We start from the raw sequence: 26,461 nt of genomic DNA on the forward strand, positions 1-26,461 counted from the left end.
ATCGGGGATGCTGTGTAAAGCTTCTGTGCTTCCAAGGCAAATGATTTTTTTAACATTTAACACGCTATACTGTATCACAACAGATATATGTAATTTGTTTTGCAAAGAATGGGGGTCCAGCATGAGATATGCAAGCCCATAATGTCAATATTTTAGAAGATTTAACTAAAAATCCCTGCCAAAGATGTCTTTACAATGTTCCGTGGTAATTTTTAGTTGTTCTGTAAGCTTCAATTTTTGACAAAAGGAAATGCAAAATCCAATATCTGGATCGTTATGCCACTAAGAAATATAAACTTTTCCATTTTATAAATGTCAAATTATTTAATATGGTTAATTTTTCCTTTGTTTTATAGAAAACATTGACAAAGACTGTTATTCAAAAAGCCAGACACTTTGAAGTTACTAATCTTTTCCCAAAGCCTTGAGAATTGCTGTGGAGAAAGCAACTTGTAAATTGCACCAGATGTACACCTATTATGCCTTATGACAGGGATGGATTGGGAAGCAAAAAAAAGGTTCTGGGAAAATAGCTTCAGAGTGCCCCCCGTATATGTGTCTGGTTTAGTTTAAGGGTGGATAAGGAATTCAGCCACAGCAGAAGGAATAAGAACACTTCTCTCACCCTACCAGAGGCAATTCTGGTGATTTATGGACTCTTACTTCAAAGGGAGGAGCTGCGGTGGCTCAAGTGGTTAAGACGCTGAACTGCAGGCTGTGGAAGGTCGGTAGTTCGGCAGTTCAAGACCCGAGTGTGCCGCATGACGGAGTGAGCTCCCATCTCTAGTTCCAGCTCCTGCCAACCTAGCAGTTCAAAAGCAAGAAATTGCAAGTAGATAAATAGGTACCACTTCAGTGGAAGGTAACAGTATTCCGTGCGCCTTGGTGCTTAGTCATGCCAGCCACATGACCATGGAAATGTCTTCAGACAGCGCTGGCTCTTCGGCTTTGAAACGGAGATGAGCACCGCAACCCTAGAGTTGGACTCGACTGGCTTTCGAGCAAGGGAACCTTTACCTTTACTTCAAAGGGAATTGCTTCCAGGTAAACATGTATTCTGTACTACCTGCAGTCCTAAGCACAGCGTACTCACAAGAGATATAGAAGAGACTGTAGCTCAGTGGTAGACCATCAGGTTGGCATATAGAAGGTCCCAGGTTCAATCCCCAGCATCTCCAGGTAAAGGATGTGGTAGTAGGTGATGTGAAAGATCACCATTTGATGTGAAAGATCACCTCAGACCCTGGAGAGCTGCTGCCCCTCTGAGCAGAAAATACTGACCTTGATGGAAAATACTGACCTTCAGTATAAGGCAGCTTCATGTGTGTTCATATAGCAGCACTGTGATCACCTTAAGAAAAAAAACCTGGGCTTGGCTGGAGCTGCCAGAGAAACAATGAAGGGTCCTTTTCTTGGCTGGCCTCTTTTTCTCCCTTTGGTTTTTTGTAGATGCTTCTGTTGGCTGCTGTGACTGGTGGTCCTCTTAGCCTCACCACCAGCCCTTCCGGGCAGAGGCCCACCAGGAATTGTCCTGGTGAGATTAGTGTTCAGTCCACCTCTGCTTTATGAGGATGGAAATATAGGTACACATCTCCTGAGGACATCTCCTGAATTGTGCTGTGAGGGGTGGGGAGCTAAGGAAGTTATCTCTGCTAGCCTGCAGGGGGGAAAATATTCATGAATCAATGCCACCCTTAATAATTCACTGCTGTCAAATTAATATGAAATACAATAAATTTCAATGGATATTCAAGTACAGGTAAATGAGATTAAAACCTCAAATGGGGACATTTGAAATACCATTTTGACATAACTTTCCGAATCCTACCCCAAATTCTAGAGGTCTCAACTGCTATGGGTCCCAAGGTCTTACTGGGCCAGTGCTACATTAACAGTTACTTTAATTGTAACTAATTCCACAGCACATTACGGACATTAAAATAAGATGGCTGGCATTCTATGGGAGGTTGTACAGCTGCATCAATTCCTTTCCCAGTCTACTACTAACATTGCAAAATCAATTTAATTCATACAGATTGTTGCAACTTCGTAAGAGAAAGGCACTAACTACCTACTCTGACCACTCAATGGAAATGACAAAATTACAAATGCATTGCAAAACACAGAAGAGTTGGAAAATGACTGTACATTAATCATCAGTTCTTCTAGGGTTCACTTATGTTCATTGAGTAAAAACTCTTCCCGACTGAATTCTTTTAAAAAAATAATTCTTGAGTTCAGCTTTCCCACTGAGTTTTAGCCACCTCTTAAGACAGCTTTTTAATGTCTGTCATCTTCAGCATTAGGCACTTTTCCAGCTACAGTGTCTCCTGATGTGTAAAGTGTTACCAGGGGGTTCTTTCTTAACAATTTACAATAATTAATGAAACATCAGCTGACATTCTGAGTCATCAACATTACAAAGCATTGCTAAGACAAAAAAGCTATTTGGGAGGGGAGGTCAGAAGCAAAATTGTCCAGTGGCACCTTAAAGTCTAACAACATTCATTTCAGAACAAAGTTTGAGTCCAGTGGCACCTTTAAGACTTTGTTCTGCTACTTCAAAGCAACACGACTACCCACCTGAATCTACCAACATTTATTTCAGTATGAGCATTCCTGAGCTATGGCTCACTTCCTCAGATAAGGTTTAAAAACAACTGAGGGGGGGAGGTTAGAAGCCATGACCAAAGGCATCAAAATCAAACATGTTTGTTGACTATTATAAAGATCCTAAATGTATAGTGAGACCACAATTCCTATCAATGGGGAAGAAAACCTAAGGAAGCTTAGCAATCGTAGGACAGGAAGATAATGGTAGACTTATAGAATGGAAACAGAGGGGAAGAATAAGGATCTCATTAGACAATCCACATGTTTTTTTGTCAACTCATGTCTCTTTTATGGTCCTGTAACATGGGGGGGAATGGTATGATATACCCAGGGGTCATTTCATAGAAAAAGAGCTAGGGGAACTCATTAGCATAACGCATTAGCATATGCCACACCCCCTGACATCAGGGGCCCGGCGGTGGACCTGCAAGGCCAGCGGGAGTGCAAGGAAGCCCCGCCAAGGCTCTCCCTGGCCCCAGGCAGGCAGGGGTGGGGAGAGGCGGGGAGGAAGCAACTTACCCTCCCTCTTCTCCTGCCTCCTCCTGGCTGAATGAGGGCTGGAAGCGGGGCGGCCGGAAGCAGGGGGCGGGGCTTCGTCATGTGCCCCGCCCCCCACACCTCACCTGGGGGAACTGTGTTCCCCCGTGTCCCCCCCCCCCCGAAATGACCTCTGGATATACCCCGATCTCATCAGATATTGGAAGCTAAATGGGATCAGTACTTGGATGTGGGCCCACCAAGGAAGACTTTGCAGAGGAAGGCAATGGCAAACCACTTCTTCTCACTTGACCCCAGCCCCTTGCTGAGGTTGCTGTAAGTTAGTTGCACATACATACATAAGAGAGTTGGAGAGAACAGAGGAGTCAGATGATCCTTGCATAAAAAGATTGACAAGAGCAGGGAGGCCATTCTCCCTGTTGTTTTGCTCTGATTGATAAATAAATTGCTTGCCAAACCATAGCCAAAATAGAACAAAGCTTGAGACCAGTGGCACCTAGGGTTGCTAGGTCCCCCTTGGCCACCAGTTGGGGATGGATTGGTAGGGTTGCCAGATCCAGGTTGGGAGGCTCCTGAAGATTTGGGGATGGAGCCTGGGGAAGACGGGGACCTTGATGCGGTTCAATGCCATAGAGACAACCCTCCAAAGCATCCATTTTCTCCAGAGGAACTGATCTCTGTAGTCTGGAAATGAGCTGTAATTCCAGGAGATCCCCAGGTCCCACCTGGAGGCTTGCATCATTAGTGGCATCTTAAGACCAACAAAGTTTAATTCTGGGTATACGTTTTTGTGTGCATGCACAGTTCTTCAGATATAGTAATTTGTAAAAAAAAGAGTCATGCTTTTCCTTTGCGTTTTTAACATCAAATATAGGGGTAGAGAGAGATCACATACCGGTATTTTAAACGTTTTAAAATGCCATTCTTTTTGTGGAAGATGTTGCTTGTCTGAAAAGTAAGACCTCTGGGAGGCAAAGAGGGTCAGGATGATTAAATTCCATACCAATAAGTCCCCTCAATGTCTCTAATTACCATATTAAAGTAAAGGTAAAGGTTCCCTTGCTCGAAAGCCAGTCGAATCCGACTCTAGGGTTGCGGTGCTCATCTCCGTTTCAAAGCCAAAGAGCCAGCACTGTCCGAAGATGTTTCCGTGGTCATGTTGCTGGCATGACTAAACACCAAGGCGCACGGAACGCTGTTACCTTCCCACTGAAGTGGTACCTATTTATCTACTTGCAATTTCTTGCTTTCGAACTGCTAGGTTGGCAGGAGCTGGAACTAGAGACGGAAGCTCACTCCGTCATGTGGCACCCGGGTCTTGAACTGCTGAACTAGCGACCTTCCACAGTTTGTCTTGTAGTTTTCTGAAATCACTAAATAAACCAGAGCTGATCGCTGCAATGCATCTAGAACCCAGTATTTAACACCAGCCCAAGCTAAACCTGTAAAAATGTGAAAAAGTTTTGTACATGCACACGAAAGCTTATACCCACAATAAAACTTTGTTGGTCTTAAAGGTGTCACTGGACTCAAACTTTGTTCTGCTTAGACCAACAGAGCTACCCACCTGAATTTAAATTGGTTTATCTATTTTTTTTTAAGTAGGAAAAAATGTACATGCTGAGTTAGGAAATAAAATGGCAAGTAATCCTGAAAGCATGGTTTTCTTATGTCTTCTGGAACATCACATAAAAGCAGCAGCACAGAGGAAACCCTCTGCGAGATAAATAAATCTGAAGAGCTGTTTATGTACTTGATCATGAGATTTTTAATTAAAACAATAGTTGTTGATGAGTTTTTGTGGTAAGTCACAACTTCAGATTGTCAAGACTTCACTTGGAACAAAGCAATGACATAAGGGGAAAAATACTCCCATGGCTGTGGAGACAGATCTATTTCTAAATTCATTGTGCCTGGGCACTTCCACATATAGGGTTTTGTTGGTGATTGGCACTTTAAAACAGAACACTGGCTATTCTCCACCCTCATCTGGAAAGTCTCAGTGATGAAGAACCTGCATTTGGTCACTATGTGCTCTTAGAGTTACCAGTCCCAGTATCCATTTAGCCAGAATCTTCTCTTTTTTGCCCACCTCTACAAATAGCAATAAACGTATTCCCCACACGCTGCCAGGATAGAGGCTCAGAAGTTTCACTCTCACAGGTCCTACTGCCTATCTATCTTAATAGCTCTAGTTAGACTGAATCTGTTTCCAAGCTACATAGTCAGTCATTAACTTACATAAGTGCCAGTCACATGGAGATTTTGCTATACAAAAGGCACGAATGTCGGGTGGATTTTTGGGGCGTGATCACACCACACCATCTGGGAAGTGTACCGCGCCCGTGGCCAACCCATGGTGTCCCACCGAAGATGCAGAGTTAAAAAGTACCAAGGAAAGTGCACTACTATCCGGAAAATGCATGACACAGGTGGGCGTCTGATCTCAGGAGCACTAGTATCCCGTGGCATCCGGCGCCCATCCATGTCCCGTCGCAAGCCAGATTTTTTTGTAAGTGCATGCGCACGAAACTGAAAGCAGTGCTGCTCCATGGAACTGCGCATGCGCACAAATGCAAAACACTTGTGTGATTGCACCGTGCCGCTTCTTTGCCACGCTGCAGCATCGCCGTGTGATCACCAGCTAACAGCCTAAGCACGGAGACTCGGGGGACCGTGTGATTGGGCTACCGCACTTTATTTGGCTCTGGGGCAAACAGCCATGCCTCCCCCCCCCGCGTTATCTGGCCCGTGTGACTGGGGCCATATATGGTTATCCCCAGCCCACAAAAGAACATAAGAGAAGCCAATGTTGGATCAGGCCAATGGCCCATCCAGTCCAACGCTCTGTCACACAGTGGCCAAAAATACCAGGTGACATCAGGAAGTCCAGCAGTGGGGCAATTTAGACTAGCCGAATTGTTCTGGGGAAGAAAATAACCATGAGCTGGTTCCTTTGCACTTCAAATGGAGCTATGCTCATGCAGCAGAACTTTGCCAGTTCCCTTTTACCAAAGAAGCCTGATGTGCTTTCTGAAATTCAGCTCCTAGTGGACCCTCAGGAGCATCATAGAGGTCTGCATAAGGAGGGGGAATGTGCTAAAGTGTCTCATCCAGTCACTGGAGCAAAGTGAAATAGAAGCAGCCTTTGATTGGCACACTGGAAAACTGAGTTCAGGTAACTCTAGCAATTGTTCAGAATCTACATGCCGCAATTGCCTATCTGTGGTGTTTAGTCATGCCGGCCACATAACCACGGAAATGTCTTCGGACAGCGCTGGCTCTTCGGCTTTGAAATGGAGATGAGCACCGCAGCCCTAGAGTCGGACTCGACTGGCTTTCGAGCAAGGGAAACCTTTACCTTTACTATAATGAGATAAGCAAAAACATTTCTTCTACCATCGTGTGCAAATTGTTCAGGTAGGCATCCGAGATCAAAATGGTTCCATCACTTTTTGGCACCAGGCAGTCTCAACCAAAATCAAAGTAGAAAGATGACTTACTGGGATCTGGGATTGGCATGCAACCAATTCAGAAATAACAACTTCACAATATACATTTTCTAACAACTAGAAAACACTCTTAGCTACCCAGAAATAGGTTCCATTGATTTTAGTGGGAGTTCCCTCCTGGTAAATGAGCTAATGAAGAAGTCTTCATAAAGAAACAAGTAATGTTCCATAAGTACATTGGAGGTTGTGTATAAACTCAGGGTTGGTTTGGTACAAGAGGAGATGGAGAGGTGCTTAGTTCAGGCTACACAAAATTTGTCAGAACTTTATGTTCTGTTATGGCTATATAGGTGGAGTAAGAGACAGGGAGCAATCAGTCATCCTTCATTGAGTTGAGTGGAGTATTTTCACTTACACCTGCTCTATTGATTATATAATGGTGTGCCATCTCCACAGGTGGGGATGTAATCTGAGAATATTTAGGATCCCAGTTGAATCCTGTTTTTCTTCACCATAGCCTGATGCCTCCCACACCGCCATGCCTCCCACACTGCTATGCTGGTAGAGTTGCACAAGTGTCACTGTTGTGTTAGCACTCCTGTTACACTGGGGAAGCTGTACTTTTATCCTATTACTGCATTCCCAACATTGGCGTATCTTTGAGAGCTATTGGCCCAGGGGAGTTAGCATCCTAAAGTTCTCTAGCCAGTGTATCACGACCGGACAGAATTGCACTGTCAGGCACAGATCTGGTCTGGCAGTTTATCTATCTAGTGATGTATTGGAGCCTGTCTGGTGAATGTTGCTTAGCAGTAAACAGTTGGAGATATAATAAAATAATGGATTATTGACCAGAAACTGACAATTGTACATGTATCATACACCTCACAAAGCCTCATTTTGACTACCTCCTTCTCTACCAGCAAATTATTGTTCTCTCTCTTTCTTATTTTTGTATGGTTTATGTTTTTAAATGCTTAAAGGGCTTTCTAGTTGATGAAAAGAAAGAAAAGTGCATACTTGAGACAGTATAGAATTACCTACTGATTAGAAGTGCAATTACATTAGAAGCAGAGGATTAGAAAGGTTTCATGCTATCTACTTTGCCTACTGATGATTAGAAAAACTGGAACTTTTTACTCCAGAAAGTAAATTCCTGTTGTGAAGGTGGGGGGGGGTGATGAATAACTGTTCTCCATTCTGGAAAAAAACAAAAAACAAGGAACAGTCTTCAGAGTATATTGGAAAGGAATAACTGGAGGAAAACTAAGTTTTAGTTAGAGTGCTGCTTGAAACTTTTCTGTTAACCTGCCCTTCTTTTGTAATGCATCCCAAGTTTCACTGAAGCTTGTCAAAGCTGCAGCTTTAAGCTGTCAAAAATGAGAGCCCCTCAGAGCTCAGACCAGCTGTACAATGGTTCATTTGAATCAGAAAAGCAATAAACTGTTAACTTGAACACGAAGGTAGGTGTGTATTGTAAGTATGAAGAGAAAGTTTTAAAAGACAAGCTTGGGTATTCTTGCAGAGGTTCACAAAAGGTCATTCGGCCCATTTTAAAGGGAATTAATGATTTAAATTGACTTTAAGGACCAGAAAGAGAAAATGAGTAGATTCTAAATAAGGGCTGCAGTCAGCATACATTTCTATCTATTGTGTGCCATAGGCATGACATCAGCAAGACACGAGATAAAGGCTTTATTTGAATCCAGAGTTTTAAAAGTCTCTGGATCTCTGTTTAAAAGCTAAACAGAGGTGTCCATTTCTCAGAACTGTCAGCCTAGCAGTAAGGTCTCATAATGATGAATATATCAAGTTCCCTGTTGTGGCAGTGAGTCTGATCATGCAAAAAAATGAGGACAGTGATGACACCAAAAAAACTCTGAATATGGCTTCTCAGTAAAATAACTTCAGGCTCACAAACCACATACACACACACTACTAGCACTGCATGTGTTTTCAGTCTAAGCTCTAATTTAAAAGGCAGGCACAGAGTGATTTCCGACTAATGAACTTTTATTGTTAGACTTTTTTCTCTCTGTGTGTTGATCTGTTGACAAATTTTTAGATTAACAAGTGCAAAAAGAATCGGTTCTCTCTCTCTCTCTCTTTCTCTCTCTCTCTCTCTCTCTCTCTCTCTCTCTCTCTCTCTCTCTCTCTCTCTGATGTGTGGAGGGGTCTAACATCTGCAGCTCTTTAAAGATGGGGACTCACAATTTGGTGAAATAAATTCACAAAGCTGCTCTCAAACTTAGATATCCTCAGTCAACATGAGCAAGAGCTTGGCTGATTCACAAAGGTAGTATATTCGAATGATCAGATGGTGTATTGTCCCCTTTTAAGGCATAGCATAATCGGTAAGTTTAACCCTATCCATTTCAGTGAATTTAGACTGGAGTCACTCTGCACAGGATTGCACTGTAAGAGGCAGGAAGGCTCAACTGTAAATTTGGCATGGTCTAAAGTAAGCCACTGTCTTTCTTCCTGCCCTCTCTCATTCGCAGTTTATGGATAAATCAAGACTAGCTAGCTTTCTGTGCAAGGTGAGATCACCATGTTTCCAGGAGGGGGTTCAAAGTAATGAAGGGAAGACTTAATAATAATTGGGTATTACTAATACATAAAGAATTAAAAGCCATGTAATAAAAGGTATTACATAGCTTTTACGTATCTTTTGTAATATGGCTTTTAGTTTTGGATTTTGCTATGGACCAGAATGGCTAATTGTTTATTTTTTAAAAAACCAGGTATTTCTATAATCCTGTAACAAAGCCACAGGACAAAAGATATAAGTTGAATAACTATGCCAATTTTAAATTTCAGAAATGCTCATCTATTGACAGTGAGTATAACATATTAAGACCTCCAATGGATCAGATCAGTAGTCAGCATATGGCATGGGAAATTCCTGGAGATTTGGAGATGGAGTTTGCAGAGGGCAGAATATGGAGAGGGAGCTCAGCAGGGATTTGATTCCATAAAGTCCGCTCTTCAAAGCTGCCATTTTCTCCAGTAGTTCTGAGAAGACCTGTTTAAGATTGCTCCCATACTACTGTTTGACATTCTTAGGTGGAGCATCTCATTGATGGGGATGAGATGAATCATCCACTGGCCTCACCTTGACTTAGCAGGGGTATTGGTTTACCACATAAACTGGCCATAATTCTTACTATATCAGCAGAGTTTCACAAACTCAAATAATATAAATACGTATATATAATATTAAGGGAGGACCCTTTGTGGAATTAAAAAAAAAAAACAGCACAACAGGGCCAACTATGGCTAGGATACAGGTTTCTGCAAATCTGGGGAAATAGCCAAGTTTGCAAAAAAAAATGAACTTTAAAAAAATTTAAAAAGAGGAAACCCCCTCCCCCAAATTAACAGCAATATGTGCTCAGACACAGGCATCACAACCTCCCCCTGTGTTGGGTTTCTGACCAAAATTTCATGTGAAGATATTTCAAGAGCTCAGTCACCATTTTAGTTGTGGAAGCAACCCTGTACAATGCTAAGGGCTGTGCCTCATAGTCACACATGGTATTTTTGGGAAATGTGCAGAAAGAACCTCCTCTTCCCATACACGCCCCAGAGAGTGTTACGCTCTGAGAGTCAACATCGCCTGGTGATCCCTGGCCCAAAGGACGTCCGCCTAGCCTCGACCAGGGCCAGGGCTGTTTCCACCCTGGCCCCCACCTGGTGGAACATGCTCCCTATTGAGATTAGGGCCCTGCGGGATCTTACTCAATTCTGCAGGGCCTGCAAGACGGTGCTGTTCTGCCAAGCCTTTGACTGAGGCAGTGGGTGTCCACATATGCCCCCGCCCGAGGTTGTGGTCTCCCACGTACTGATAACCGGCCATACCTAGTTACATCAATGGGCCAGTTTCTCTCTACAGCAAGCATGACTATTGATTTTAGATGTTTTAATGTGTTTTAAATTTATTGTATTTATTGAAATGTTGTGACCCGCCCTGAGCCCATTTATGGGATGGGTGGGATATAAATGCAATAAATAAATAAATAAATAAATAAAATAGTTTCAGGAAATGAATCTGAAACCCAGTGCCCAGAAGATGGCACCATTTTTTTTTTAGAGGTTCCCTACAACATTCTAGCTGATGTGGAAACCTTTGTGTTGCTTGGGAGCAGGGAGGGGAGTTTATTTTATATCCTGCTTTTCTGTTCAAAGAACACCCAAGGCAGCTAGCAAATATAAAGCAACCTGTTATAATACAAACATCAACTAACCAACCATTAATAGACAAAACAATACCAGCTTTCAATTTATTTTACAGGCAGCATTACAAGGCCAAACAGATGGGAAAGCTCAGCCTCAATAGCAGGTTCCTCTCAGGTAGAATCATAGAATCATAGAGTTGGAAAGGGCCATACAAACCATCTAGTCCAACCCCCTGCCCAATGCAGGACCAGCCTAAAGCATCTCTGAGAAATATTCGTCCAGCCTCTTCTTGAAAGCTGTCTGTGAAGGGGAGCTAACCACCTCCCTAGGGAGCTGATTCCACCTTTGAACCACTCTGACCATGAAAAAGTTTTTCCTTTTATCCAGCCGATTACCTGTCTGCATGTGATTTAAACCCGTTGCTTTGGGTCCTATCCTCTGCTGCCAACTGGAACAGCTCCTTACCCTCCTCCAAATGACAGCCTTTCAAATATTTAAAAAAAGCAATCATGTCCCCCCTCAATCTCCTCTTCTCCAAATGAAACATTCCCAAGACACTTAGCCTTTCCTCATAGGGTTCGGTCTCCAGACCCCTGATCATCCTTGTTACTATCTTCTGCACCCTCTCGACTTTGTCCACATCCTTTTTGAAGTGAGGCCTCCAGAACTGTACACAGTACTCCAGGTGTGGCCTGACCAAGGCAGTATACAGAGGGGCTATGACCTCCTGCGATTTTGATGCTATGGCCCTTTTAGTACAACCCAAGACTGATTTTGCATTTTTTGCCACTGCATCACACTGACCGCTCATATTTAGTTTACAGTCCACACTTACCCCAAGATCTCTTTCACATACACTACTCCCCAGAAATATATCCCCCAGCCAGTATTTGTGCTTAATATTTTTATGGCCCAGATGTAATGCTGTGTATTTATCTTTGTTGAATTGCATCCTGTTCGCAACTGCCCACTTCTCCAGAGTATTCAGGTCTTGTTGAATTTTAACTCTATCTCCTTGGGTGTTTGCTACTCCTCTCAATTTGGTATCATCAGCAAATTTAATGAGTAGTCCTTCTACCCCTTCATCCAGATCATTGATAAAAATATTGAAAAGTACCAGGCCCAAAACTGAGCCCTGCGGCACCCCACTGGATACCTCTTTCCAATCTGATGAAACGCCATTGATCACCACTCTCTGGGTGTGGTCTTCTAATCAGTTCACTATCCACCGAACTGTCCTATAGTGCAGTCCACAGTCTTCCAGTTTTCTCAACAGAATGTCATGGGGAACCTTGTCAAAGGCTTTACTGAAATCCAGGTAAATCACATCAACAGAGTTCCCACAATCCATTAAGCTTGTCACACAATCAAAGAAGGAAACCAGGCTGGTCTGACAAGATATGTTGGGGACAAATCCATGCATGTTGGGGACAAAAACCAGGTGAAAGGCAGTTCCAGATTACAGGTCCTTTCCAAGACAACAGGTGGAAAAGTTCCGCTTCAAGAGCAAGTTCTCCCCAAGCCAAAGGCAGCATCAGGTTACAACTGCTTTTCAAGGCTTGAGCAACTACAGGTAAGGTTGAGCAGATGGAAAATCTCAGCCTCAGCAGCAAGCTCTCCCCAGGTGAAAAGCTGAATGAAGCTAGTAGTGAAGTGAGGCAAACAAAATTGGTCCTTTGCTCCCTTATGGGGAGTCAGAAATCCAAGATGGTAGGCAGAAAGATGGGAGGACCATATGAGGGGAGAATAGATGAAATAGGAGTGGTGGGAAGCAAAGTCAAAGTAAGGAGAGGCAGGGGCTGATAGGAGGAATCCTCACATCTATGTGCCCCCCCTCTTTTTAAAATCCAGATTTAATAAGTGCATTTATAAAATATGAACAAGTATCTGTTACATGTTTTGGTTTACTTAAATCTACATAGGCAAAGGCTCTTCTGTATATTTTTTGGATTGTATAGAAATCCTAATGGAAAACAGGTTCATGGTAAATTGCTATGATCCTGTATAGTTAATACAGTGATACATCCCACTGGTTTAAGTTGGGGCGACACCCCAAGAAATATCTGTGGACAATGAAAGGAAACAAAATTGAGCAAGTAAATAAATGTATTTACTTGGGCGTGGCCATTCAGGATTCAGGCGCTAACTCAGCACACTGTAATACGAGGGTGGAAAAAGCTGAGAAAACAGTACATGCTATCTTGAGATTCTATCGATCTAAGGGAGTTCTGTATCTTCTGGCAGCATTGAAGTTGTTTATAGTTAAAGTATTAGCGCAGCTCCTTTACGGTATCTACTTGGGCATTTCTGCCACTAATTTATGTGCTCTTGAGAAGATTCAATCCAAATTTATTCGCAAGGTTTTACAGGTCCCCCCCCCGGGGGTGCCAAATGCTCTCTTACGCCTAGAAACTGGCCTAATGAGAATAGAAGCCAGAGTACTGTTATCCTCTGCATATCAATGGCTCAGGGTTAACTCCAATCAAAAGGGACTTTTCCCCTTAATAAACAAAGATTCCTATCAGTCAAGGTGGATTCAAATGACATAGATTAACTTAGTAAAAATAGGTCTCTCGCCTGAGGATTTATTGGCACAAAACAGCACACTGGCAAGAAATATAATTAAACAAAGGATTTTTGATCTAGAGCACCAAGAGGATTTAAATCGAGCTCCCTCCTTTCTGGTCCAAAATGACTCCAGATACGTAATGAATATGGCTAAATATCTGACTTATCTGGATGTGCCACCCTACAGAAGAGCTTTTACCCTGGCTCATTGTGCGGCTATTCCCTCTAAGGTCTTAGAGGGAAAATATAGAAAGATACCATATGAAGACAGGCGCTGCCCATGTTCAATGCCCCATATGTTCTTCCGCTGCCCCTTTCATCAAGTTTATAGGGATAAGCTTATCTCCACACTCTTAGATAGACCAGCACCTGATGCAGATAGTGGTGATCTAGAGAGACTTATGACAGAGAAAAATCAGCAAAACTCCAGACAAATAGCTAAATTCTGCTTGCAGCTGGTAAAATTCCACAATAAAACCCCTCAATCACCTTTTGCATGACTTATAATTAGTTTAGTTTTAGACATTTTCATAGTTATTCTGATATAATGGACTGCTAAACTTTCTATTTTTTAACATTTTAATGGTTTTAAGGTTATATGTCTAAATATATATTTTTGGACTGAAAGCTAAGCTGTTTGTATTTAACGAATATGTATTATTTTGACAAATGGTCTTTGACCGTAAATAAACATCATTCTTTCATTCATTCATTCATTCACCTTGAGGCCATCAGAAATTGCAGGCACTTAAGCAGTTAAATTACTAAGATCAACGTCATATAAAGAAAATATATTTAAAATGTTTTATAGGTGGCACTGGTCACCAGATAGAATGGCCAAATGTTATAAGGAGGTATCAAGAAACTGTTGGAGGTGCAAAAATAACATAGGTACATTCTTCCACTTGTGGTGGCGGTGCGAGAAGATTTATAAATTTTGGAAAGATATTAAACAGCTAATATTAGAGATTATGGATATAGATTTACATCTGTTACCAGAAATTTATTTGCTAAATATAATAAATACCAGAAGGGTTTGGGCGTGATGATACATGTATTTTGTCATATATCCTTACCGCAGCCAGAATTCTTGTTGCTAAATGTTGGAAGGCAGAGAAATTACCCACTAGAGAAGAGTTGGTTACTAAAATATCTGAACTTGCAGAAATGGATTAATTGAATATGATACTTTCAGGAAAAGATGGAAAAGCTTTTCAAAAAAGATGGTATAGTTAACAAATGGTTTGGAAAGAATGTTTAACGTAAACTCCAAAAAATTAGTTATGTACAGTATTTTTTTTTGCTTTTGTAACATAAAAACCTACAAATAAATTCAATAATAATTAAAAAAGAAATTGCAGCCACCTGCTGCTTCCAGAATTTTTCAGAGACCGAAGTCTGACTTTGAGCATATTTTCATGACCCACCCTGATTCCCCGAAGGGTCTGCTCTCCAGAATTTATAAGATTCTGCTCACAATTGACAGCAAGTTTGATCTGAAATATTGGAAGTCTTGGCAGACCAACCTTCATATGGATCTATAACATTCCCACTGGCTAACCATCTGGAATTCTCCTGCACATGATTTCAAGGTCTTCAACATCCATGTGCAATCTTTTAAAATTACATTTCAATGGTACTACACATCAAAACACCTTCATCAGATGAATGCCGTGCATAGTCCACTTCATTAGAAAAACTGTAGTTCCATTGGCAGTTACATCCATTGTTGGTGGGAATGCCCTGTTATCCACTCATTTTGGCAAGAGGTTTTGATCCAAATTAATATGATTACATCACAATCACTTCTGGCCAGACCGGAGCTTTTACTCTTCAGCTTATGGGATTCTTCGGTATGGAATGACACTCACAATTCTTCTAGCTGCTGCCCAATTGATGTATGGAAATCCCCAACACATCTGAGAGCCTGGTATAACAAAATTTGGGATCAGTTTATCATGTCCAAGATAACTGAGCAAAGTGGCTCTCGTAAGATTTATTCTAAGTTTGTTCTCACCTGGGCTCCTGTTTTACAATTTATGGCAGATCATGATCTCGTCCCTTCTACTCCAAGCTATCATACATGGCTCCATTTTTAATACACCCTTTGAGTTGGCATGCTGTTGGAACTCCTTTCTGGTTGACGGGGCTTCAGTCTCTTCATAATCCATCTCTCTTATTGTGACTGTCTGATCAGATCCTTTTTGTTATGTCCTGCAGTGTATTACTGCTTTCCCTTTACCCCTCACTGGCTGTAGATCATTTACTCTAGGAACTCGTGATCATTGCACAGTTGTTTCTTTTTCTTTTCTTTTATATGTACAGTGATATCAACTTCAATAAAGTTTGCTTAAAAAAAGAAAGAAAGAAATAGCAAGCACCGAGAACTGGGGCTTTCAAAGGCAAATACAAAGTGTCCAGTTCCACACAGACATACAGATCTGTGATAGACTACTCTGTGTTCCAGGTCTACCAGAATCCCAGGGTGGATCAAGTAATGAGTCCATTGTTTAAAAACTGCATTAACAGAGCTAATCAAAGCAGAGTTTACACCCTTCTAAGTCAATTGAATTCCAGAGGCTTAAAATGATATAATTGTGCTTAGAATGGCACAGTAACTAATACATGAATAGCTTTGACTAGTGCTACAGTGTAGAAAGGTAAATTTATTTTATTTTATCCTATAAAGTATGAGTGAGCCTAAGAATTTAGAAAATTCTTATTGATTCTGCTGTGCAGTATTTCCCCTCCCCCTGCTAGTAACAGATGCAAAGTGAGCATAAGTAGAAGGGAATAACTTTGGTCTTCATTATAAATTGAGCTCATTCGAAATCTCATTGCCTTTACTACAGAAAGAGGTATGGGTGGGAGCTTAACCTAGTTTTCTCTTCTTGGAGTCATTGAGGCATGGACAAAATAACATTGTGAGTCATCAGTGGTTTGTGGTAAGTGACTGCAATTGGTTTAGACAAATTATAAGGACAGCAGTTTTTCTCTGAGGTTATAAATGCACTTTAATCTTTTTCTGTAATATATGAATGCAGCATCTCCAAGGACCAGAATTTCAATTTCAGTGTTACAGCTTTTTGAGCATGTTGTGAGCTTTAAGACACACCACTTAAAGCACCTATATAGAACAGCAATAGGCTATATGCTCTTTTTTATATCGAATGTGATACTTATTGAAGTGCAACCAGCTTGGGATTTGGGACTGGAAGATAATAGATAGATAGCACTTCAATATTGTCTGATTTTAATACTGTTTACACTATTTATTAAGTAAGGAATTGGACTGGCTACCGATAGCATACCGAGTTTGCTTTAAGGTGCTGGTTCTTACCTTTAAAGCCCTTTATGGCCAGGGACCTACATACCTGAGGGACCGCCTTTCCCCACATGTTCCCCAGAGAGCACTGCGTTCAGGGTCTCAACATCAACTCACCTTTCCTGGGCCAAAGAATGCCAGGCTGGCTACAACCAGGGCCAGGGCTTTCTCAGTGGTGGCTCCGCTCTGGTGGAATGAGCTCCCAGAGGAGATCAGGGCCCTGCGGGACCTTATGCAGTTCTGCAGGGCCTGCAAGACGGAGCTGTTTCGCCAGGCATTCAATTAGGAGGTGCCCCGGGGGAGAATGCCCTGCCCCTGGAAATCTTAAAGCAGCCTGAGCCACCCATATAATGTTAGATCGAGATTGACCATCAAGATGGCATGGAAGTTGAGTGCCATCTTAGACGCAGGGGTCATTTGGGGGGGAGACGCGGGGGACACCATCCCCCCGGGTGAGGTGCGAGAGGGCGGGGCCTGGAGCTCCCTGCTGGTGCCTGCTGGAGGTCGCCGCCGGCTGTGGGGAGGACACACTTCCAGTGATGTCGGGGGTGTGGCATATGCTAATGAGTTATGCTAATGAGTCCCCCTAGCTCATTTTCTACGAAATGACCCCTGCTTAGACGTAATGTTAAACTGATATCTGTTATTGGAAATCAGATTATTATTGTTAGCACCTTTTAATATTGTTATTGTTATGATTTTAAGATTGCTATTTTATGCATTGTAGTTTTTATGCTGTTGTAAATTGCCCTGAGCCAGCCATGGCTGGGAAGGCGGGGTATAAATATAATACATAAATTATTTATTAAGAATTGTATTAATGTTTTTATGTATTATGTTTTAGGTATTATGATGACTTTTATCTGGTTGTAAGCCGCCCTAAGCCAGCCTAGGCCGGAATGGGTGGGACAAAAATCAATAAAATAAATAGACAGACAGACAGATGGGCAGACACTTTCTGACGAATACTTTTCATAAACATGGGAAGCTATCATGAGTGATCTTTCAGTCTATCATGACTGACATTGGGGTCAAAATCATTGAGGAACTGCAGGTTCCTGAGTAGGGATGCACCCACTGGCTCAATTCACGTTTTGTTCACCAGTTGTGAAAACGGAACTAGTTGTTGATGGGCTGTTTGAGAGCAATCTCAAACTGTACAGTGTAACTGGAAGAATTTCATGTGTGCCCATTTCCACAAAGCTTGAGTCTCCCCCCCACACACACACACATAGATCTGTCCTTGCTGCTCATTGGCTAGCAGCCAATTGCATAGACACTGAGCAGATTATAATAGGTCAGCCAATGTTTGTGTTACCGTGGAGGCTATTTTGCACATGTACATTTTTGTGCAGCCTTACGGGACTATTAGTATCTTCTGGTATCTTTTAATTACAAGAGCTGACCATCCATGACCCTGGGGGAGAGTCAAATTGATCTTCTGCACAGATGCACAAGCACAGTTAAGCAGTATTAAATGAAACCCCTTTAGCCACTGTGCAGCCACAAAGCTGTTCAGCAGCTGTTTGATACTTACAGCAGGCAGGCTGTCAATATGGTATACTTGTCTGCTGAACGTGTTCATTGTGATGCTTGTGACATCCCTAGGCTTGATGCCTGCTAAAATGAATGCATTTTTCACCATCATTTTTGCACAAATGGGAATGAATGTCTTTGAAACAGCATGACAATATTGCAAAAGAAACAAGAATCATCAACAGCAGCAATGAAATTGAAGTGAACCAATGCTAATAACAACAACAACATAAAGAATTGAAAAGAATTAAAATGAACATCCTGCATCCCATGGTAAATTTCAGATAATTGAAAGAAAGGTGACTTTTGTCAATTCCCTCCTCGTGCTGCAGACTTCCTTCCAATTTTGTACTGTTCTGGGAGGTTTCCTGCCTACCAGGAAAAGGATGGGCTATAGTGGAGAGGGAAGGCAAGCAAGTCCCATTCTGCTGACAGAAAACCCTTCTGCCAGGCTAGATTTACCACGGGATCCAACCTGCGGTGTCATTACTGGGCTTTTTTTGTAGAAAAAGCCCAACAGGAACTAATTAGCATAGTAGGCCACACCCAATAGCAGAAACACTATTAACATATTAGGCCACACCCCTGACAACACAACTCATTAGCATATTAGACCACACTCCATGCCTTCCCTTGGCTTGTCTGGGTGCCCTGCGGCTGCGGGGGACCCGGACAAGGCGGCTCTTTGGCCAGGCTGGGGAAGGCATGGGGAGGCACTAAATGCCTCCCCGATCCTTCCAGGGGGCCCCGGCCCACCCGCCTCAGAGTCACCGGGCGGTCACTCTCCAGGCCTTCCCTCTGTACCCACGCACACAGAGGTTTTGGCTGCAGTGGGCGTGGCCAACTCTGAAGCCAGCCGGAATTCCATTCCTGTGTGTTCCTGCCCCAAAATAGCCCTGCTCATTACCCTTTTCCCCAAGATGCAACCATTTAAAATATTTAAGACAACAGTAACATGAGTAAAACATGCTGTTTTTAAAATGTGATTGCATAAGGAATGTGGGCATGGTGATATAATAAAGCCAAGGAAGCCCTGTGTCATGCCACCGAGCAGTGCCTGGCAATGATTTGGGAACTCCCGAGTGTCCTTTCTGGACAGATTAGGATGTCAGAGTCAAGGCCCAATTTAGTACTACTTGCTTTTTTCTTGAAGCACAATATTTAGAGAGATCCATTTATTTTACTGATGAAATGTAAGTTTTAGGAATAATTTTCTGTGTAGTTTTTTAAAATGTGTCTCATCAGTGAAATACTCCTTACATACCCATTAACCTATTATTAGGAACCAGCAGCAAGAGACAAAGATGTATGTCAACAAAATGTTAACAGCAAAAGCAACACCACAGCTGTATTCCTTGTGGGTTAGATATCACTAATGCATCTCTAATAATGAACTTGTTTTCTAAACAGCACTCTTGTGTGTTTGATTTGCAAAACCTAATCATTGGAGTTTTATGTGTACAATAAGATACTTCCACAGACCAATGAAATGAATAGAGAATGCAGTTAGTCACAAAGCTTTATAAGAGACTTTGTGATAAACTGTTTGCAGAAGATGAGCTTGTTTCTCCCAATTCAGTCTATTGGTTCATTTCTAGCAATACACACTCCATAAGAATACTAGCTGTGGTTTTACAGCTTTGGTGTCTATGTATGGAGCTGTGGTGGCTCAAGTGGTTAAGACGCTGAACTGCAGGCTGTGGAAGGTCAGTAGTTCAGCAGTTCAAGACCCGAGTTGCCGCATGACGGAGTGAGCTCCCATCTCTAGTTCCAGCTCCTGCCAACCTAGCAATTCGAAAGCAAGAAATTGCAAGAAGATAAATAGGTACCAGCGTTCCATGTACCTTGGTGTTTAGTCATGCCGGTCACATGACAACGGAAACGTCTTTGGACAGCACTGGCTCTTCGACTTTGAAACTGAGATGAGCACCGCAACCCTAGAGTCGGACTCGACTGGCTTTCGAGCAAGGGAACCTTTACCTTTACTGTCTATGTATACAACTTTGATGCACAAGTGTGTACACATTTATCACACCTGTTTCAATAAATTAGATCCCAGCATTGTTAGGAAAGAGATAATGCATCACTGAGAAATGATGTCTCACAATTTCCCATTCATCTCAAGTATTTTTTAATCTTCTAACGATATTTACGCTGGAGTGAATTTTTGTGCCTTCAAAAAATCCCATTTGTAAATCTGAATTTCTTTTTCTGATTTCACAAATGTATTCATTGTCACTATTTGCTTTTATTCCATAGACTTTTCCACATGGCAATGGGATTCCTATCACCCTGGATGAAGGTTTGATAGAGATGAAAGATGAAGATAGCTGCTGCAATCTCATTTACACAGGGATCTATCCCTTCACAATACGCTGATTCATTTAAATCAAACATCTATAATAAAAATAATATTGCTAAACAAATGAAGCTTCCTGGGCAGACTTCTGAGTTGGCTGACTAAACACTGAGATATATTAATTCCTAATGCTCAGTAGAAATCTTTCCAAAACCATAGCTACAGCTAAGAATGGTTTGACAAATATGCATTTTCTAAGTACAATGAAGCATTAAACACCAACCCATTAATAACCAGTATCTTCCTATTTATTTGACCCATAGAAAGCCCTGGCATAAAATGTGACAATGGCCAGCTAGTACTGTATAAAAATTAATCACAAAATCCTAAACCAGATTTCTGAGTGACACAAAACAAAGAAAGCCATTCCAAGCAGGTCTACTCAGAAGTAAGCCCCATTTATTAAATGGAGCTTACTCCTAGAAAATTGCCTTTAGACAATATGGTTTGTATGAATATGGTTTGTATGAGCCCAAGTATCCATCCGTAGACAAGACTGCTTGTTACATGAGTCAGTGGTTCAGATTTGCCTCCGTCCATATTCAGAAAGTGACTTATAAATATTATGGGGGCTCCTGTTAGGGCAGAAAATTCTGAATCATTGTGCTCTGAAAGAATATGAGTTGGATGCCTCCCGTCACCCACTGCAGCCTGGTGACCTCAATGAAATGCTACAGCCAGTTTGGTGCAGTGGTTAAGTACGCGGACTCTAATCCGGGAGAACCGGGTTTGATTCCCCAGTCCTCCACTTGCACCTGCTGATGTGACCTTGGGTCAGTCACAAGCTCTGGCACAGCTGTCCTTGAAAAAGAGCAGTTTGTGTCAGAGTTCTCTCAGCCCCACCCACCTCACAGGGTGTCTGTTGTGGGGAGGGGAAGGGAAAGGAGTTTGTAAGCCGCTCTGAGACTCCAAGTGAAGGGCGGGGTATAAATCCAATCTCTTCTTCTTCTTCTTCTTCTTTTTCTTCTTCTCCTATACACTAGGGGAGCCTGAAGAACAACATGGGAATGTGATCTGCAGCAGAAAGGGGAAATCAGTGGAAATTGCTAATTTAATCTGGATCCAACCCACCTTTCTAAGGATGAAACCTTCCTGCAGTTCAGATAATCAAACCTTATTTTCCAAATGTGCGAGAAACACTGTGATAGAGAAATGTTAAGAGGAAAGGGCTATCTGGAATACTTAATGAAATGATTCATGTAAGCATCTTTACCCTCAGGCTGTCTTTAAACATTAGAGTGCTAGATGTTGCAAACTCATCCCAGAACATAATTCTATTTTCATTGTAATTCAATTCCAGTCATATTATTTATCGGTTTAGATGAATTTTGGATTTTTGTCTTCAATTCATTTGAATTATTCCACCTGTCTACAGGTGAACAGATCAAAGTTCTGATCAATGTTGTTTTATTTACAAATTGTTGAAAAGAGCACAATGGAAGGAAAGAAGCAGTCCTACAGGTCAGCAAATCTGCTACCCCACATCAGATCCCAGAGATGAAGCCCTGCCTCAGTATTAGAGCATCTGCTTGGCATGCAGAAGGTCCCTGGTTCAATCTCCTGTTAAAAGAATCAGGTCATAGGTGATGTGTAAGATCTCTCCCTGAGACCCTGAACAGCTGCTACTAGTCTGAGTAGACAGTACTGACCCTGATAAACAAAAGGACAGACCTGGTGTATTAACAATACTGACTTCGATGGGCCCAGTGGTTTCATCCAAGTATAACACAGCTTCATATGCATGTGCAGAGAGAGAGGTCCTGTACCCCAAGATGCTTCAGCCATATCACAGCTGTCTCCATGCTTCTCTGCCTGTTCCATGCTCAAATCCATTTTTACACAGATCTGCCTAAACATCTTCAGCTGTGAAGGAACAGACCTAACAATTCTCAGTAATTAGGCACCAAACCCATAACTAAATTGTAGGGTCACCACTAATTTCATTCTTTAACTGCTTCATCTTAAGAAATCAATATTGTATTGCAATATAGTAACTTGTAGGTATGTTAAATGCTATTAACATTCAGGCAAGTTTTGCATGGATGGAAAAGAAAAATTCCCATAAAATGCATATTCTGAACCAAATTATAGCATCCAGACCTGAGAGATGTCTGAAAACATTTTGTGAAAATTACCTATTACGGAGTATTTCCTAGTGATGAGTACATGAGGGATGCTCAGCAAATGGCCTCCTTCTGGCCCCTCCCCTCTTGGACTCCACCAGGGACTAGTGATCCTGTAGTAGGGGAAGGAGAAAGAGCAATGGTCCCTTTTGTTGAGCAGCAAAAGAATAGTAGCTATCTTGTTAGAGCTTAATGATGTGGTTTTATTCTTTTTGCCTCTTTGTTAAAAGACTGACAGTGAGATGTAAGCATCTGAAATAACTTGCCTAAGAGCACCAAGGAAGTGTTTGTGATCTGAAAGCTGCATCTCAGCATCCTCTGTAATTTTGGTACAATGTACCTTGACTAGAACTACTTAGCAACTTGGGCCAACAAAATTGATTGGTCCTGGATAATCTTGTCTCACCTCCTATCATTGCTTTCCCAGCCTGACATGAGTGAATTAACATGCAAATAAAGAATAAATAAGGAGAAAGGGATAATTATTTCATGAGCTTGGCGTGTTTAACCACTTGCCCAGAAAATAGGTAATCTATGCTGTCTTCCCATGTGCACTGTTTTGTGATCAACTTTCTGTTTCTGAGTAAAAAAAATATGAGATGTCGCCCTCCATCAATAGAAAGGGATGTAATATATGGAGATATCTTCAGTGAATTCCACCTGTTGCTAGTACTTTCTAGCTGATTTAGCAATTTATCAAATCATGTTTTTGATTAAAGATTTATGTTTCCAAAGGAACAAAGATTTCCAAGGCAGGGCAGTCCAATAAGCTGTTCCAGTAACAACAAACTGTTTGTGACAAGCTAGGTAAAGGTAAAGGTTCCCTTGCTCGAAAGCCAGTTGAATCCGACTCTAAGGTTGCGGTGCTCATCTCAGTTTCAAAGCCGAAGAGCCAGTGCTGTCCGAAGACATTTCCGTGGTCATGTGGCCGGCATGGCTAAACACCAAGACGCATGGAATGTTGTTACCTTCCCACCGAAGTGGTACCTATTTATCTACTTGCAATTTCTTGCTTTCAAACTGCTAGGTTGGCAGGAGCTGGAACTAGAGATGGGAGCTCACTCCATCATGCGGCACCCGGGTCTCGAACTGCTGAACTACTGACCTTCCACAGCTTGCGGTTCGGCGTCTTAACCACTTGAGCCACCACATTGTGACAAGCTACTTGGTCTTTAATTTTTAATCTGTCAGAACCTGAATATCTGTAGCAATTAGGTTTTTCAATTGTAAACCTACATTAAATCTTTAATATACAGTCTTCAGCTTCACACACATTTTCAGGAGAAAAACCAAACTGGTTTAGCAATGGAAGCCTCCTGAGAGTTGAATCCCTTTTGAAAAAGAAGTATTATATGGAATCCTAAATGGGCATAATTGTCTAAATAAAACCCAGGGAAAACAGGATTTTGTTACTTCCCTTGCCTTATTTGGTTTCTTCCTCCCAATTCCTGGAGGAAACAGTATAATCTGTTGGGAGAAACGAAATGGATCACTTCAGTAGAAACCCAACTGGCTGAAATTTTTCTGTTAGAAAACAAAGGCCTCCCCTTTCTCTTATTTTCTTTCTGAATTAGATTTCTGAAAAAGTCTTCTTGAAGACAAAAATGTCCACCTTAGCACAAAATCTTTATCAGGGTCTATAGAAGGGGTGGTCAAACTTACTTAATGTACGAGCCACATAGAATAAACGTGAGATATTTGAGAGCCACAAGACATAGGGTTGCCAAGTGTATCTTCGCTGGGAGCGGGGGGCTCCCAGCCGGCGTCTTGTGCGCGCACGCATGCACAAAGCACGCACACGCCGCACACACGTCACCCGGAGGTGACGGGAGGACACCAGGCACGCTGGGGCCATGGCCATACAAGGGAAAACCATAGAGTTTTCCCTTGTATGGCCGTGACCCCGCCCCCAGCGTGCCCAGCGTGCACACGTCACTTCCTGGTAACGCGCACACAGGGGTGGGGTTCCCCCCAGGCCCAATTCCGCAGTGGCAGAAATCGGACCAAAGCGGGGGTTTTACCCGCCACCCGCCCCCACTTGGCAGCCCTAACAAGACATGAATAAATATCACAGAAATGTTTTTATTAAATGAGGCTGCCAAAAATAAAAACAAAAGGCGTGAAACAGATATTGATAATGATATTTATTTATCCAAAGATATTTATTTATTTGCTAATGATATTTATTTGTCTAAGACAGAGAAATAGGTAGAAAGAAAGAATGAAAGAGGTGGAAAGAAAGAAAGAGAGAGAGAAACAGAAAGCAAATAGATGGGGGAGGGAGAGAGGGAGGGAAGGAAGGAAGGTAGAAAGGTAGGAAGGAAGGAAGCAAATAAATGGGGAGGGAAGAATGAAGGAGGAGAGGGAGAGAGAGAGAGAGAGAAACGAAGAGCGCAAATAAAGAGACAAATGCCTTCTCCAAGCTGGCCATTGTGGTGGGATTTGAGAACGCATTTAAAGAACGCATTGCTTTCTTTCTCTGCTCCTCCCCACCTCAAGCCTACCAAGGGAGGGGAACACTGGCTAAGGAAGGGAAAACCTTTGGGGGAAGCATGCCTCCCCTTTGCTTCCCCAGCTGCCCTGCTGGGAGCTGCACAATATGTGTGAAAGAGCCACATGTGGCTCCCGAGCTGCAGTTTGGCCACCCCTGGTCTATAGCGATCAACCCAATGTATAGAAAATTTTGTTTTTGTGTGGTGGCTGCTGTTGTACAGTAGCAAGTGTTACCACCAATGGCCTGCCTTGTTGTTTGGGGAAATTAGCTATATGGCAGAATAGGCCAGAGGGGTACAGGAATCACACACCACTTGTATACCAAGGTCTGGCACAGTAGGAAAACTCCAGATTTGAAGAGTAAATTAAATAGTTTTTATTAAGGTATTTCCCTAAGTACAAGCACATTAAACATTCAAAAGAGCAAGCAATACAGAACTAAGAAAGCAGAGGTGATTGATAGTGAATAGATGGGTCCGTTACTGGGTAATACAACCTGTCCTGATGTGCAGGGGTCCATGGAGATGAGTTTATGGCTCAAACCCATAGATTTGAGGGTGAACTGCCAGTTGGCATCAGGGCAGAAGGCCATGTGTTTGCTGGGATATAGCCATAGGAAAACAATGCAGACCAATTAGCAGCCCTGGGGGTTGGTCTCAGGTGAGAACTATAGATTACCTGGGCCAATCCTGGGTCCCAGGGCTGTATGATGCCAGTAGGGGCAGACCTTAGGTATGACCAATGAGATCTCAGAGGGGCAGAGTCTGGATTTAACAATAGAAGCCAAGTGTCGGGTGACTGTACTGGGGCTGTCCATTGTGAAACAATAGAGTGGTCTGGCGTTTCCCTGGTACCAGACAAAAGGAGTGATGTTTCTTAATGTGTGGTAGGATGAACCTGAATGGCTGACCATTCACCAGACATGGAGAGTTAATGTTTCCTTGGTAGGTCTGGCAGATAGGTGAAATAGGAGAGGAGGATGGAAATATGCAACACACTTCATTCATGACAATAGCACAGACCAGAGGCTCTTTGTCCCTGCCTGCCTGTACATTTGACAGACAAAAGACTAGCCATTTGGTCAGTGGAAGATGCCTGAGGCAAGGGCAGATACTTGCCCATTCCAATCCTTTTTAGAGTAAGCTGACAGGATAGATTGGGGGGGGGGAGCGTTGCTTGCATGCCGAATGCTTGGCAGTGCAGCCAGCCTGGAGAATTCTCTTTCGCCTGAGTTTTCTCAGCCATGATGTGGTTCTTCTAGCCTCCCAGCAAGAGCCACTGTTTAAGCCAAGCCTGGCTTCATAGGGCACTGCTT

The sequence above is a fragment of the Gekko japonicus genome, unplaced genomic scaffold, assembly GCF_001447785.1.
Source record: "Gekko japonicus isolate JY-2015 unplaced genomic scaffold, Gekko_japonicus_V1.1 scaffold610, whole genome shotgun sequence".
Classification (NCBI taxonomy): domain Eukaryota; kingdom Metazoa; phylum Chordata; class Lepidosauria; order Squamata; family Gekkonidae; genus Gekko; species Gekko japonicus.